At 41.8% G+C, this 13,973-nt stretch overlaps 1 protein-coding gene and 1 pseudogene across 1 annotated transcript in view; both read right to left on the reverse strand.

Moving 5' to 3' along the window:
- LOC138169811 (putative tetratricopeptide repeat protein 41) overlaps positions 1 to 13,807 on the reverse strand; it is an 83,696-nt gene extending 69,889 nt beyond the window's left edge. Inside the window, exons 1-3 of the mRNA XM_069099356.1 lie at positions 13,498 to 13,807; positions 12,616 to 12,773; positions 4,179 to 4,249 (exon numbers count right to left, since the gene is read on the reverse strand). The gene's annotated coding sequence lies outside the window, so the exon portion shown is untranslated. The remainder of the gene's footprint in view (positions 1 to 4,178; positions 4,250 to 12,615; positions 12,774 to 13,497) is intronic.
- LOC138169812 (p21-activated protein kinase-interacting protein 1 pseudogene) lies at positions 6,014 to 7,273 on the reverse strand (annotated as a pseudogene).
- Positions 13,808 to 13,973: the final 166 nt, after the last annotated feature.

Here is a 13,973-nt window from a genome sequence, read left to right on the forward strand (position 1 = left end):
GATCCAGGGGTGGGGAACTTTTGACCTTTTTGTGTTCTATGGTTGAGCAAATGAATGTATTTTACTTATGTTTGGAAACTAATCTCCATTTGAGAAGAGGGGCTTTGTGGTGGACTTAATTAAGGTATAGCCTAGGGGTGGAGAAGTATTTGGAACAGAGACTTTGTAATTGATTGAATGATTGGAAAGTCCTGGGGTGGGGTAGGCCTTGGAGATTATTTGATCACACTTAGTAAATGCTGTATCTTGAATGATGTCATGTTTTGATCTTCTCTGTTCTGGGTTTGTTACTGAATAAAATAGAGAGCACCTATGCTGGTATTTCGAACCTGGGAAGTTGCCTTTGCTTGGTATTACATTACACAGGTTAAGGGAGATAGTGTTTGGAAGCAAAATAGGTTTTTGAGGAAGGACAGTATAAAAAGACAGAGAAGAATAAACGGAAGAAAATGTGATGGAAGAAAATACACAGTATTCATAACAATAAATGTGAATGGGATGAGTTCACTTATAAAACAGAAGGAGATAGCAGAAGGATTAGAAACCAGACACACTTGCTAAACGGACAAAGGATATGAGCAGGCAGTTTTCAGAAGAAGAAATCAAAGCTATCTATAGTCATAAGAAAAAATTCTCTAAATCACTATGAATTAGAGAAGTGAAAATTAAAACAACTCTGAGGCACCACCTCACACCTTTCAGAAATGGCAAATGCTGTAGTGTAATGAAGAAAAATAAGTACATTAATGCACTGTTGGTGGAGTAGAAAACTGATCCTACCATCCCAGAGAGCAACTGGAACCAGGCCCAAAGGGCTATAAAACTGTGCATCCCCTTGGACCCAGCAATGCCATTACTTGGTGTATATCCCAAAGAGATCAAAAGCAAAATGTACAAAAATTTTTATAGCAGCTCTTTTTGTGGTGGCAAAAAAAAAAAATGGAAACCAAGGGGAGGCTAATAAGTTGGGGAATGGCTGAACAAGTTGTGGTATATGATTGTGATGAAATACTATTGGGCTATAAGAAATAAGTGGGGGTAGGGTTTCAGAAATACATGACAAGACCTATATGAACTGATGCAAAATGAAGTGAAAAGAATCAGGAGATCATCGTGCACAGTAATAGCAATGTTTAATGATGATCACTGAAAGATCTGGCTACACTGATCAATACAATGATCCAAGACAATTCCAAAGGATCTATGATTTAAAAATGCTATCTACTTCCAGAGAGAATTGATGAATTCTGAGTGCAAATTTTCTCACTTTTTTTGGCTTCTTTTTGCAATATGGTTAATATCGAAACATGTTTTGCATAATTTCACAAAGAAGGAAGAGAATTTGGAACTCAAAATTTCAAAAGAAAAGAATGTGAAAAAATAAATAAATTTTTTAAAGACTCTATTGGTACAGGTTACTGCCTCACTTGGAGTTGCCTAAGGAACTGTAACTAGCAACTTTAGTAGCAGTGAAATGAGAAGTGTAACACTGAACCTTCTGCAAAGAAATTTTACCTAGGAAGATTGTATATTCACAAATATACAAACTTGTTCCTCCAACACATGGGAACATAATCTCCCCTCTCTGCACCACTTTAGTCTCTCAAGAGTGGTAGGGATTTTGGTTCACAGCTCAGCTAGATTCCCATAGGCACATTCCTAGCTCCAAGTCCAGAATGCCCCTTGGATTCAAATCCCTACATCCTGGCTTTTCAGGGCTTACATAGTGGTCTGGCTGGCTACACCATCCTGCCTGCAATATCATCCTGGCTCCAACTCCCAGTACCATGAGGATGACCTCCAGCACCTGAAACTGAGGAAGACAAACAACATAGTACAGAAACAAACACCCCAGATCCATTTCTTAGAGAGGGTAAAAGATAAGGATCAGGGAAAGATTTTCCTTCCCCTCTCATTGATTCACTTCATGGCATCCAAAAAGAGCAGAAACAATGTCAGGAAAGAGACTGCAGATCTCACCAGTTTTAAAGACAAAAGGCAGCTAGCTGTACCAGATTTTAAATTGTATTATAAGCAGCAATCATCAAAACTACTTGGTACTGGCTAAGAAACTGGCATACCCAGGATGGCTACTAGTACAAATTCTTAGATCTGCTTTACTAGAAAAGATAGCTGTTCAAGGGGTCAACAATCTTTTTAAATTACATTCACTAGTTCAGGGGAAAAGTCAGCATCCTGAACTTCAGAGAAAATACGAGCAGAGAAATAAAGACCAACAGACAGGGCTCTGACTGCCTGAATCAACTATATACTTTACACACATTGCTGGATGGAGAGAGCCTTTACATCTGAGCAGTCAGGGAGCTCTGAACATAAAGCCACTCAGAATCTAGACCAGAGAATCACAAGATCCTTCTCATAAGCAAGCCCCCAAAGCAAAATACCAACTCAGAGTATGTGTGTGTGTATGTATGTATGTATGTATACACACTTCTCACAATCAGAAGGCATCACAACCCTCATGACTCAGTGCCTAATTAGAGATTCTCAAAAGGTGTGAAAGCCTTCCTATAAGCAAGCCTCCCCTAGCAAGCTTCCTTTGGGCTCCACCTGAGGCCTATTAATGGGCATGGAAGATCTTAAATCCCATTAACATTACAGAAACAGAATAGTGGATCAGTGGAATAGATTAGGTACACAAGACACAGTAGTCAATTACTATTATAATCTACTGTCTGATAAACCCAAAGACTCCAGCTTCTGGGATAAGAACTCACTATTTAACAAAAACTTCTGGGAAAACTGGAAAATAGTATAGCAGAAACTAGATACAGACCAACATCTCACACCATATGCCAAGATAAAGTCAAAATGGGTATACAATTTAGATATAAAGGCTAATATTATAAGCAAACTGGGAGAACAAGGAATAGTTTACCTGTCAGATTTATGGAGAACAGAAGAACTTATGACCTAACAAGAGACAGACAATATTATGAAATGCACAATAGATAGTTTTGATTACATTAAATTGAAAAGTTTTTGCACAAACAAAACCAATGTAACCAAGATTAGAAGGGAAGCAGAAAGCTGGGGAGCAATTTTTACAACCAGTGTCACTGATAAAGGCCTCGTTTCTAAAATATATAGAGATTTGAGTCAAATTTATAAGAATACAAGTCATTCCTCAATTGATAAGTGACCAAAGGATATGAACGAGCAGTTTTCAGATGAAGAAATTAAAACTATCTCCAGACATATAAAAAAGTGCTCTAAATCACTATTGATTAGAGAAATGCAAATCAAAACAACTCTGAGGTACCACATCACACTTATCAGATCAGCTAACATGACAAAACAGGAAAATTATAAATGTTGGAGATGTGGGAAAATTGGAACACTAATGCATTATTGAAGAAGTTGTGAACTGATCCAACCATTCTGGAGAGCAATTTGGAACTTTGCCCCCAAAGGGTTATAAAATTGTGCCTTCACTTTGACCTAACAATACCACTATTCTAGGGCTGTGTCCCAAAGAGATCATAAAAATGGAAAAAGGACTCACATGTACAAAAATATTTATAGCAGTTCTTTTGTGGTGGCCAAGAATTGGAAGTTGAGAGGATGCCCATCAACTGGAGAATGGCTGAACAAGTTGTCATATATGAATCTAGTGGAATACTATTGTGCTATAAGAAATGATGAATGGGCAGATTTCAGAAAACCTGTAAAGACTTATATGAACTGATGATGAGTGAAGTGAGCAGAATCAGAACACTATACACAGTAACAGTCACATTATAAGATGACTGACCTTGATAGACTTATCTCTTCTCAGCAATGCAAGGATCTAAGACAATTCCAAAAGACTCATGATGGAAAATGCTATCCACATCCAGAGAAAGAATTATGAAGTCTGAATACAGATTGAAGCATATATTTGCTCTTTTTTTCTGTTGTTTCTTGTTTCTCGAGGATTCTCCCATTGGTTCTAATCCTTCTTTACAATATGACTAACATGAAAATGTTTAATATGAATGTACACGTAGAACCTATATCAGATTACACGCTATCTTGGGGAAGGAGAAGAAAAGGGAGGGGGACAAAATTTAGAATTCAAAATCTTATGGAAGTGAACGTTGAAAACTAAAACGTAATTAATTACAATTTTTAAAAAGGACAAAAGGCAGCCTATTTAAGGAGGCTGCCCCACTCACCATGATAAGGGATATAGTCCACTCCACCTCAGGCAAACTGGGCATGCCTAGACCAGGCCAAGGTTACACAGCTAAAGCAAAAACAAAAACAAATTATATAATCATCAGTCCCACAAACATTTATTAGGTGTCAAGTGTTGTGGCTAGAAACTGAGGATACAAACAAAAGATGAATGACCTCAAGGAGGGCCAACATCTACCAAAATAAAATGCAAACAAAGTAAATACAATTTGGGAGGCAGGGAGGAGGCTCAGCCAAGGGATCAGGAAAGATCTCCCATCAGAAGCCTTTGAACTTCGAAGGCTGGTTGAGGCTCCAAGGGGCCACTGTGAAAGGGGGAAGGGAGCATGGCAGGCTTGGGAGAAAGACACATGGGAGAAAAGCACAGATAATCATGATGAAATGTTTCACATAAGGAACAGTAAGGGAGTCAGGGGGCTGGACCCGAGGTGTGAAGGGGAGGGATATGTTTGTACTAAGCCTGGAAAGGTAGGCCAGAACCCAATTGTAAAGGACTTTAAATTTGGAGCAGAGGAGTTTCGATCTTTTTTTTTTTTGGCCTTTTGGAGGGCAATTGGGGTTAAGTAACTTGCCCAAGGTTACAAGGCTAGTTTTTGTGTGGGTGTGGGTAAGTGTCTGAGGCCGGAACTGAACTTGGGTCCTCCTGACTCTGGGGCTGGCGCATTACTCACTGTGCCACCTAGCCATCCCATTTGTATCTTTTCTTAAGAGGAAATGGGGGGGGGGGGCGGCCAGGTAGCACAGCGAGTAAGAGCACCGGCTTCAGTGTTGAGAAGACCTGGAGATCGAATCCTGGGCTCAGACACTTAGCACCCACACAGAAACACCTGGCCGTGTAACCTTGAACAAGTTACTTAACCCCAATTGCTTAGGGGCGGCCAGGTGGCTCAGCGAGTAAGAGCACCGGTTCCAGTGTTGGGACGACCTGGCCATGTAACCTTAAGCAAGTTACTTAACCCCGATTGCTTTAAAAAAAAAAAAAAAGAGGAAATGGGGAGCCACTGGGGCTTCCTGAGCAGGTGAGTGACAGTCAAACCCATTCTTCAAGGATATCACTTTTATCAGCTGTGTGGAAAAAGGACTGGAGAAGGAGAACTGAGGCAAGGAGCCCAGTTAGGAAGTTACTGTGGTATAATTCATAAGAGAGGTGATTAGGCAGTGGTGACTGAGAACAGAAAGAAGGGTGTAGTGATTGACTGGATGCTGGGGAAAGAGGAGTGATGCATCAGGGAAGACTTGAACCTGACTCAGTGATTGGAAAACAGAAATAGGAAAGCTAGGAAGAGAGGTGGGTTTGGGGGAAAAGATATGAGAAAATAAATGTTTTCAACATGTTGAGATGCTTTGGGAGGTTACTGTCCTTCACTCTTGAAGAGAACCAGAATGAATCACCATGCTAGAGTCAAGTTACAGTGTGCTGGACTGTGGCTGATCAGACCAATTATGAGCTCAGAATGTTCTACCACATGTCGGGCACAAATAATCCATGTGAACATTTGGGGTGGATTTGTGCATTTCATATTTCTTTTGAGATGTCTACAGGTCCTCATGATGCAGGACTGGCAGTCAGATGGGAGTCTGCAGCTAGATGCACAGATTTAAGTATCATCTCCCTAGAGATGGGCATTGAACCCACAGGAAAGGAAGAGATTCAACAGGACAAGTACAACTATAGACCAGAGCAAGGACAAGTGTGGCTTCCTCAAAAGTAAATGAAAAGAGAATGGGGAATGATTTCAAAGGACTTTGAGATGTAGAACAGGGAGAAGAGTAGCTCACATTAAATGGTCTCTAGTTCCTCAATTTAAAAAAATCATCTGGAAGAAGAAAAAGTCAAGAATATCAAGGAATTAATGAAAAGAAAATGAGAAGGAAGGTGACCTAACTGTACCAGACCTCAAACTGTATTATAAATCAATAATCATCAAAATAATCTGGTTCTGGCTAAGAAACAGAGTGGTGGATCAGTGGAATAGATTAGGTACACAAGACACAATAAATGACCACAGTAATCTATTGTTTGATAAGCCCAAAGACTCCAGCTTTTGGGACAAGAAGTTCTGTATACTTTCCAATTTTATTTTCTTGGCTAACACTGGACTTTCTGCTTTTGTTGGTTTATCACTAACTATCCTCAGTCCAGCCAAATATTTTGGATTGTTGCTTTTTTCCTGCTGAATCATCAGATTTGGAAGGGGGGGGGGTCTTCTCTGTTTATAGAAGAAGGTGCTAAAGCTTCAGATTGAACTTTGGCATCCATAACTCTGTCCAGCCACACTCCAAGGCTCTAGTATTTACTTCCTGTAGTAAAGATGGAGGAAATCTTCTTATTTGGACTATGCGCCCCCCATTATGATGAAACCATCCCTGGGTGCTGATATATCTTTTACTTGGTTTTCAGGAGCCTTAAATTCATAGACATTTAGTGAATAACAGTCAAACTACTTCATCTACAGTCACAGCAAGTGTGGAATCTATATTCAATGCAACAGAAGAAGTTCTCTTCCCAATAGCAATGGTACCACTAAGGGACGAGGTTTCAAGTTGGCAGGTGTCTACCTTGTATATTATAACAAGTATACACTTCTCCTCACTATGTGAACATTTTGTTTTCTATTTTTTTAGGAATGCAGATCTTCCTTCAATAAGGTTACGTGTTTGTAACACTTTGTTCCCACTGATAGAGCTAATTTGCCAAAAGGATGAACAGAAAGAAAAGTCCCATGTGCGTGATGTGCGTTAGCAGACTTTGAGCATTCCCATCTTTTTGCATCCCAAACAGAAATTAGTCCATCTTCTCCTACACTGGTTAACTGTCCCTTACTAAAGAATGTCAGGCCATTTATTGGGCCAGCATGGTGGAGCAGTACCCCATGTTCATATCACAGATGTTCATATCATAGATTTGAGCTGTTCCATCTTTGCTTCAAGTGACTATAAAATGGTTATTTAAAGTTGCATGCTGACAAGCATGGCCATGGCGGGTGAAGTCAACCACAGGGGTCTGTTTCTCACTTGGGCCAGGTTCCCTGTACACCACACACCTTAGAAAGATCCTACTTGTAGTAGCCATAGACCTGTCCTATTTCTTTCTGAGGAAGAAGTTATTAAAATCTTTTATTATCTAAAAGTCTGAAGAAGGAGGGAAGATGAAATCCAATCACAGGGGACTCTGGGACTCCTCCCCAAACCTCCACAAACACTGGCATGCTTGTTGCCCCAGAGACTGATTCCTGCACCTCTCCTCAGGATGCCAGAGTCAGCCCAGAGGGGTGTCTTACAATGCAAAAGCTCATGAGCCCCTACTGTGCTTGCCCACATGGCTATCAATTGATATCAATTAGCCAAAAAGATTTAACCACCTTTTAGAAACAGGTGTTTACAAGGATGACACACTTGATACAAAACTACCCCCTCAAAAGTCTGTGGCAGACAGAGGAAAGTGGGCTCAAGCTCTGTGGACACATGTAACAAAAGAGTGGCTCATGTCATCTCCTCCCTTTCATGGGCACCCATGAATTTCCCCTTAGGTATAATGCAGCTTTTCTGTTAGGTTCCTTCTAGAATCTTGAAGCTGTTTTTTCTCGTGTGTCTAATATGCTCTCGATTCCTGATGCCAATACTGCTATTCCAGGGATGCTGCTAGGACCCTGAAATAAAAACCCCAGATCCTCCAACCCTCCAAAGTTCACCTCCTGATCCACCAAGCAAGGAGGAAACTGGGGGCTTTTCTCCTCCCTCCATCTCTGCACCCTAGAAGTTCCTTCCCTGGAGCTTGGCTTCCAAATATTCAAATGGATGGGTTCTGAACCCTTCTGCTAGTTTATAGTCAACCCACAGGACATGACCAAGTTTCCTCAACTAATACAAACATGCTTTCTATGTGTCTCTCCTGTTCAACCAGTGGCTTTCAAGGAGATCTAAATTAATTAAGGACTTTTCAGACACTTCCCAGATGTATAAACCTTGGGCATCTGTCTACCTCAGTTTTCCCATCTGTAAAATAAGGATAATAATAGCACCTACCTCCCATGGCTGTCTGGAAGATAAAATGAGATAACATTCGCTATTATTATATTATTTACATCACTGCTTTTCATAACAATCTGTGAAGCATAGAATCATTTAAAAACCAAAGTGATTTAAGTGATTTCATCATCAATAAGAATTTTAAAGCCACACTAAGGTGTCTTATTTTGTGCAAAGAGGAACGTGAGCATAACGCCCACTAAGAATGAATACAAAGCTGTGAGCAGTAATTTTTGTTGTTTGTGGGGTGTTTCTGTTGGTTGGTTTTCAACAAAAGATACTATCACATGGCAAACAAATCCTTACCATTTGAAACCAGGTCACTAGGACCTAGAAACAGAATCCTGACCACCTCTCCTTGGAGCTAAACTGGGTCATGGAGGTGACTTCATAGACTAATGTTTTAAGACTTCTGGATCTCTCTGCTTGGGATTCACTTGATAACTCTGCCTTTTCTATCTCAATTAAAAGTGCTGGAAAGAACCAGCATAAGAGAATGGTGTGTTTCTGAATAGTTCAGGTCCCTTTTCCAATGCTATTTCTCTGATTTTCCCTTCATGAAGTTTTATCTTTTGTTAGGAACATGGCATTAGAGATGACTTCTGGTGAAGAAGGCCACCTGAACAGGAGGCCATCTCCCACACCTATTCCAGCAAAAGTCTGAAGTTTGTACCAAACTGAATAATGACCAAGAAATCCAATGAAAAATATAGCAAGTGGTTTAGTCCACCCAGGGCTACACAGGAGTCACAGGACATTGTGAGGTATAGGAAAGGAAGCCTGCAGTAAAGCCAGCAGGAGCACAAGGCACCCTCCCAGGGTGACCTGAGACAGGAGAGGGATGGGTAGAATCTACGAGACTGTGTCTGAAGCCCGCAAGAGCAGAAGGTTTATTCGAGAAAATCGTGGGCTGGTCAGAAATCTAAGGACTCTGCCTACTCCCCAGGCAGTCCCCCAGACCCAGAATACTCTGGCTCCTCCCCTTCCCTTCATTTTCCTGGATTCCTTGAAGTCTGTGCTCAAACCCCTCCCCCCTTTTTATAATTCCCCCAGCTGCCAATGCCATACCCTTTCATATTGCCTTCCACATAATCTGTAGATGTTTTGTAGGTACCTAGTCATTTAAATGCTATCAGAGCATCAGAAGGTGAGCTCCTAGATGCAGAGATTGTTGTCTTTTTTTTTTTTTTTGGTAGCTCAGAACAGCACCTGGCACACAGTAAGTCTTGTTTTCTGACTTCTCTAAATTTGTCAGGAAGCTGGGAACACAATTGGCAGTCTAGGCATTTAATTGGATTACCTGTTTACTGATCTTCAATCCTTGCACCAAAGACTGGAAATTGGGGGATGAGGAGGATGGTTTTTGGGCTTAAGAGATAGCTCCAGAGTTGCCCTTATTTGCAATCTGTCAGGCCATTTGTTTAACATCAAAAAAAGGAATTGCAGCCATCAAGATGCTATTGTTTAAATGTAACAAGCCAAGCCACTACTGGCTGCAAATCAACCAACCAAGCCAGCCTGAATATTGCTGATAGCAAAGATGAACCCCAATAATACAGTGCTGTTTATAAGTGAGAGGCACTGGGGCACAGAATCAAGAGAGACAGAGACAGGGAGAGAGAATGAGAGACAGAGAGCAGGCCTCCAAGTCAAGGAGTCTTGGGTTCAAGTGTGTCCCTCTAACATCTACTTATTAAGTGACCAGTCACTGGACCACTGGAGCATCTCTCAAAGACTATAAATTACAAAGAACACACTGACCTGAATTAGCAAAGAGAGTTTCCTACACCAAGGAAATCACAAGTCCAGGGGCCCTCCTATATTTTACAATTAGTTCATAATGATAATTCATCTTCTTTCTAAATTAGGAGTTATAAGCATTGAATTAAGGCAAACTCCCATATCCAGAATGGCAGGGGGTATGACTAGGTTAATTTCACTTGAAAGGTGGGATCAATTTCAAATGACTCAATGTGACTCAATACACCAATTGCTAATTTTTAAAAATTAAATACAAAATAATACACCTAATGCTAAATTTATTCTGAGCCTCAATTTAATTCTTAATTATTCTGCAGGTACTTCAGCATCCCATATTGCTTTAAGGTTATCACCATGAATTATCGACTGTTATTGTATGGCACTAACAATGAATGTAGAAAGTTGTAGGCAAGATAGCTGAAACTGTATGGACCCTATTGTATACCCTAAAAAAGTAGATCCACACCCTTTCAAAAGTTGGGCAAGCCAAGGATTTATTTATTTGAATTTTAGTTCCCACTTAAGTTTGGGATTTTTGGTTTTGGTTTTGTTTTGTTTTTTGCCTTTTTGGAGGGCAATTGGGGTTAAATAACTTGCCCAAGGTTAAACAGCTAAATTTTTTGTTGTGGGTTTTTTTTTTTGTGGGGGTGTTAAGTGTCTGAGGCTGGAACCAAACTGGGGTCCTCCTGACCCCAGGCAGGCACTTTACTCGCTGTGTCACCTAGTTAATCTCCTAATCCCCACCAAAAGTCATTGTACATTGGTCACCTCAATGTGAGTCTGGAATGGAGCATTGGTGTGTTGTAGACAGACTAACTGTTGTCCAGAAAAGATGATCAAGGAAATACTGACCTTATCTCCATTCTCCACCTCCTATCCCCATTTGGCTCAGTGATGCTAGTGGTTGGGTAGAGAGAAAAAATACACAGAAAAAATAAAATGGGGGTGGGGATGGGAAGGAACCTTTCAATGAACATGTAGTTTTTGAAAAGAAGAAAAGGCTGTGAAATTTAGAAGCTTAAAGGAGTTGAGTTCACTCCAAGAATGGAGCCTAGGAATAAACAAAATTCTCTTCCTTCTTCATCCCTTTACATTTCAAGACCCCAGTTTCATGCCTTTAATTGGACTGGCCAACGAACATAACTCAAAAACATCTTCAGTAGACTTAACACAGAGTATTAACCTCTGCTCTGCTAGGTTGTTCTTTTGAACTAATCCCTAATATCCACTTGTTTATTTAACAGTTCTCTCTCAACAAAGCTACAGAATATCATTGTTTGCATTCCAGATGAACCAAATCACAATTATTAAAATTGAATCTTCATTTTGTATATTCTCTCAGACATAGTTCATATGTTGCTTAGTTTTGCTGAACTGTTTTCTTGTTGTTCTTTCTTTCTTTTTAAAAATCTTGTTACAAGGGAAAGAGGCTAACTGATTAGAAAAAGGGAATGTTCAGAAATGAATGCAACACAAAAATATGAATAAAACTAACAAAAAAAAAAGCCTGGTTGGAAAAAATGTAATCAGCAAAGGAAAAAGTACAGATGTTTTAAAGGGGATTGTGACTTTTAAAAACTAGGTTTGCTCACTAATAACAAACACAGCTAATACAGGCAAATGTAAAGTTTACCACAATAAGCCAACAAACAGGAACCACAAGCAGGTGACCTACTGACATTCTAATAAGGGAAGTGTCAAAGATTATGACTTGTAAGAAAACACTAAAAAGCTTGTTTCCCCCACCAAAGACCCATGTGGTTAGGTGATAGCTTGTAAAATTCAAATGAAGGTGTTAATAAAAAAAAGGGGGTGCCAGAAATATTTGTGGGTGTGTAATATATATGTGAAACAAATGTATTTTAAATATAGATAAAGATCTTTTAATTATTTCCTATTTATCCAGTATCATAGCTTGCTTTGTATAATTTGTTTGCATGCTCTCAGTCACTAGATTGTAAACTCTCTCAGGGCAGAGATTATCTTTTTTACCTCTTCTGTCTCTGGGAGATTAGCAGAGCTCATGACATACAGTGAGTGCTTATAAATATTGATTGATCTATTAATTTGCTAAGATTAGGAATTTATAAAATGCTTCTAAGGAGAAACCTAAGATGTTTTCCCCAATTTACTAATTTATGTCCCTATCCAGGAAAGGCACCAGTTGAAGCAAATTAGCAGCACTGCCTTTTTTTTTTTTTTGGCTCACTGAAAACTTTCAGTGTTTCACTCATCAGTTAGAGTGGTTAATACAACCTTATTTGCTACATCACAGGTTTTGCTTTCAAATGCTCTGCAGGTGCATCCTTGAGTACTCATTTGAGACCTGACTTCCTCATTTTGTGTCATCTAATTTGGACAGTTCTGTTCACACCAGTCCCCTGGGTCTCACACAGGGCCAGCATACCACAGCACAGCCATAATCATAATGGAACAGGCACTGGGTGCTGCTGGAAGCCCCCTACCCCTAGATCACTCCCACTTCCATTCCCCATAGCTATGACCAGGAGAGGTGATAAGGGCGAGCTGGGCCCTTAGCGGAGAATTCAAGCTTTGGGCTTGCCAGGGTTATATCAAAACTTATTTACCTAAGGGATGGTTACTTTCCAGGAAAAGTCTTTGTACCTGAGGTGGTGAGCCTAGCACAGCTCACAAGCACAGAATTTCTCTGAGATGGGAGGGAGGGTCACAAGCCCTTTCCTTCCAAGTGAATCTGGGTGGGTGTCATAGATTTCCCGGCCAAGGAACATGAAGCAGCTTTGACAGCAAGAGATCCCTACATGCTGTGGGAGGAAATGACATTGAGATTACAGGGCTGTCGCCCTTTAAAGGATCTGTGTGACCTTGGGGCCAGTAGATTCATTGCTCAGGGGCTCTGGATTGGACGACCTCTAAGGTCCCTTCCAGCCCTGATATGCTCCTAGCAGGTCCCTTCCAGCCCTGGATCTATGCTTCTAGCAGATCATTTACCCTCTTTGGGCCTCAGTTTCCTCATCTGTCTGAGGAGGTAAGATCAGACGGCCTGCGAGGTCCCTTCCAGCTTTAAATCTATGGCTAAGTCCCTTACATATAGGGTCAGCCTGGGAGAAGGGGGGAGGGGAAAAGGACTTGCAAAGTAGGGGGGGGAGGGGAGGCAAGTTCATGTTTTTTTGCTCCCCCCTCCTCCAAGCCGGGCTCCCAAAGGCAGGGGCACTTGCCAGAGGGCCAGGCTTGGATAGGTTGGGGCGAAAGCCTCAATGCCTGTAAGGCCACTAGAAACTAAGAGTACGCACATGGCTAGCCCAGGAGGCAAGCCCAAGCGCTGCCCTGGCACGCACCTAGGTGTAGTTCTGGGGACATTGCATGCTGGGATATGTAGTTTCTCGCGGGATGCCCGAGCTCGCTCCGTCCCCCTCCTCCCTCCTCCTCCTGTCTCTTTGGGGCACTAGCTCTTCGAACTCCAGAAATTCCTTTTTCCCCGAGAAGCCATCCTCCCGAGTAGCCTAGGGCAATCGGGGTTGGGCTTACTTGGGACTAGCCGAAGTGGGAGCCTTATACGGTTCTCGACGTATTCTTCGGGGAGGAAAAGTGAAGAACGTGTTGCCATAGACACCGTTTCCCCTAGTAACAGAGTAAACGCTGTCGAGGAAGGATCCAGAAGTGCTTCCGGGGCGCGACTTCACCCCAAGGAAGGGGGGAGGATGGGGCTGCCTGAGCTCGCGCTCATTGGTTGACCTTCCTCCGCTGTCGGAGCCGCCCGAGCTAGGGGCCCGCGGAGACCGATGATTGGCCTGGCGCGACGTAGCTCTCGTGGGCCAATCAGGCGGAGCCACGCTTCGGTCCTCTGGCCCCTCACCTGGAGGGCTATCATTGGTGGGTGGCCACCTCCTCCCCCCGCCGCCGCTTCCCATTGGCCGCGCGGGGTGCGTGGTGCGGCGCTATTGGTCGGTTCGTGTTTCCCGTCCCCCGCCCGCAGGGAGTGGGGGGTGAAAAGCAAGCGGCCC

Source organism: Petaurus breviceps, unplaced genomic scaffold (assembly GCF_028583685.1).
Source record: "Petaurus breviceps papuanus isolate PSGF00001 unplaced genomic scaffold, PetGlider_PUasm1.0 379, whole genome shotgun sequence".
Classification (NCBI taxonomy): domain Eukaryota; kingdom Metazoa; phylum Chordata; class Mammalia; order Diprotodontia; family Petauridae; genus Petaurus; species Petaurus breviceps.